Genomic DNA, 2,500 nt, shown 5'->3' with positions numbered 1-2,500 from the left:
CCTGTTTGTTGCCTCTCCACCCACGTAAAATGATAATAAAAAAATGAAACGATAATAATCAGAAGACAAAGCGGAGTGATATGTGAAAGTAGAAGAACAGGGAAGAGAAGCAAAGATTAATTGTTAAAGGATTATGAAAATTATTAGAGATTAAGAATTTATGTAGAGTAAGAATATGGAAAAGTGGAGAAAGAATAAGGAAGAAGAAAGAAATAAACGTATGCTTTTTAAACTCTCTCCTCTACTGTATTTTTTTTCTCTCTTTTTTTGTCTTTCTCTCTCTCTCTTCCCTTCTCCTTCCCCCTCCTTCATCCTACTCCTCACACTTTACGATTTCTCTCTCTCCTTTTCTTTCTTGTTTCATTTTCGTCCTCATGCCATTTCCCGATTTACTCTTTAAAAAAAAAGAATATATATGAAAAAAAAAACAAAAAACAGAACTAACACGTAAGCTCAGATAAGAACAAAGATACGCTTGGTACATGCTTATTGTTTGTTCTTCGTGTTCTTCAGCTTCAGAAAATGATAACAACATTTTTCAGTTTCGCGTAGCAGAGACAGAGAAAGGCATTGTTCTTGCCTTTCCATTCTGCAAATAGATGCAAGTGACAAGAGCATTGCAACAGGCCATGAGACAGCTGTCCTACCTCCTCCTCTACACTGCTTCTGTTCCTTGGCACTTTCTTCTTCTCCACCTCCTCCTCCTCCTTCTTCTTGTTCTTCTTGTTATGCCTCTTCTCCCTATTCTTCTTGTTATTATCATTATCATTCCTTTCCCTCTTCTTCTTCTTCTTCTTCTTTTTCTTCTTCTTCTTCTTTTTTTTTTTCTTCTTCTTCTTCTTCTTCTTCTCCACCTCCTCCTCCTCCTTCTTCTTCTTCTTCTTCATGTTATTCCTCTTCTCCCTCTTCTTGTTGTTGTTATCATTATCATTCCTTTCCCTCTTCTTCTTCTTTCTTCTTCTTCTTCTTCTTCTTCTTCTTCTTTTTCTTCTTCTTCTTCATCTTCTTCTTCTTCTTCTTCTTACCAATACCATCATTTACTCTTCCCCCTTTATTACATTGCCTTTTCCTTCTCCTCCTTGTCCTCGTCGTTGTCGCAGTCTCCTCCTCTTCCTCTTCCTCTTTCTGTTCCTCCTCCTCTCCCCCTCCTCCTCCTTCTCCTTCTCCTTCTCATTCTCATTCTTCTCCTCCTCCTCCTCCTCTTCTTCTTCCTCTTCCTCCTCTTCTTCCTCTTTCTGTTCATCCTCCTCCTTCTCCCCCTCCTCCTCCTCCTCTTCCTCCTCCTCCTCCTCCTCCTCCTCCTCCTCCTCCTCCTCCTCCTCCTTCTCCGCCCCCCTTCCTCCTCCTCCTCCTCCTCTTCCTCCTCCTCCACCACCATCTCTTCCTCCACCTCCATCTCCTCCACCACTACCTCTTCTTCCTCCATCTCCTCCTTTTTCAACTCCTCCACCTTACTCCTTCTCTTCTTCCCCTCCTCCTTCTCCCCCTCCCCCTCTTTCTCTCCCTAATCCTCTTCCTAATCCTTAATCCTATTCCTCCGCCACCACCACCACCACCACAAGCTTCTCCACCACAACCTGCAGGACCAACGCAAACTTCGACCGGAGTGTTAGGTTTCACGTCACCTCGAAGGGCTTCGTATTGCCCCCTTCCCCTACTCCCTACCCCCCCCCCCACACACACTCCCAGGGATAGCTCTACCCTCCCCCCCCTCACTCCCAGGGATAGCTCTACCCTCCCCCCCCACTCCCAGGGATAGCTCCACCCTCCCCCCCACACTCCCAGGGATAGCTCTACCCTCCCCCCCATCCTTTCCAGGGACGCCTCACCCCTTCTCTTCTCCCAGGGATACACTTCCCCCTACTCTCTTCCCTTCTCTTCCCTTCCCCTTCTTTGCGTACGCTCAGTGATCATAATGTAATTGGAACGGGGGGCAGGACTGGAGGGGGGAGGGGGGAGGTGGTGGAAGGTGAGATGGCCAGGGAGGTAGGGAGATGAAGAGATCTACGCACACACGCACGCTCATACACGCACACGCTTACACACGCCCACGCTCACATGCACACGCACACGCACACGCACACGTACACACACACACACACACACACACACACACACACACACACACACACACACACACATAAATATATATATATATATATATATATATATATAGAGAGAGAGAGAGAGAGAGAGAGAGAGAGAGAGAGAGAGAGAGAGAGAGAGAGAGAGAGAGAGAGACATGTATACATGTATACATATATACATATACATATACATATACATATAATAATATACATATACATTATATATATATATATATATATATATATATATATATATATATATATATATATATATATATATAATATATGTATATGTATATGTATATTATATATATATATTTATATATATATATATATATATATATATATATATATATATATATATATATATATATATATATATGCAAGCATGATAGTGGCACGTAAATCTGTAA

At 42.6% G+C, this 2,500-nt stretch overlaps 1 protein-coding gene across 1 annotated transcript in view; it reads left to right on the top strand.

The window, feature by feature from the left end:
• The window catches only part of LOC122245453 (follistatin-related protein 1), a 19,863-nt gene that overhangs the window by 4,432 nt on the left and 12,931 nt on the right, over positions 1-2,500 (top strand). The window lies entirely within an intron of this gene.

The sequence above is a fragment of the Penaeus japonicus genome, unplaced genomic scaffold, assembly GCF_977035675.1.
Source record: "Penaeus japonicus unplaced genomic scaffold, GWHDUDI00000001_assembly GWHDUDI00000003, whole genome shotgun sequence".
Lineage (NCBI taxonomy): Eukaryota > Metazoa > Arthropoda > Malacostraca > Decapoda > Penaeidae > Penaeus > Penaeus japonicus.
This window is presented reverse-complemented; position numbering and strand designations above follow the sequence as displayed.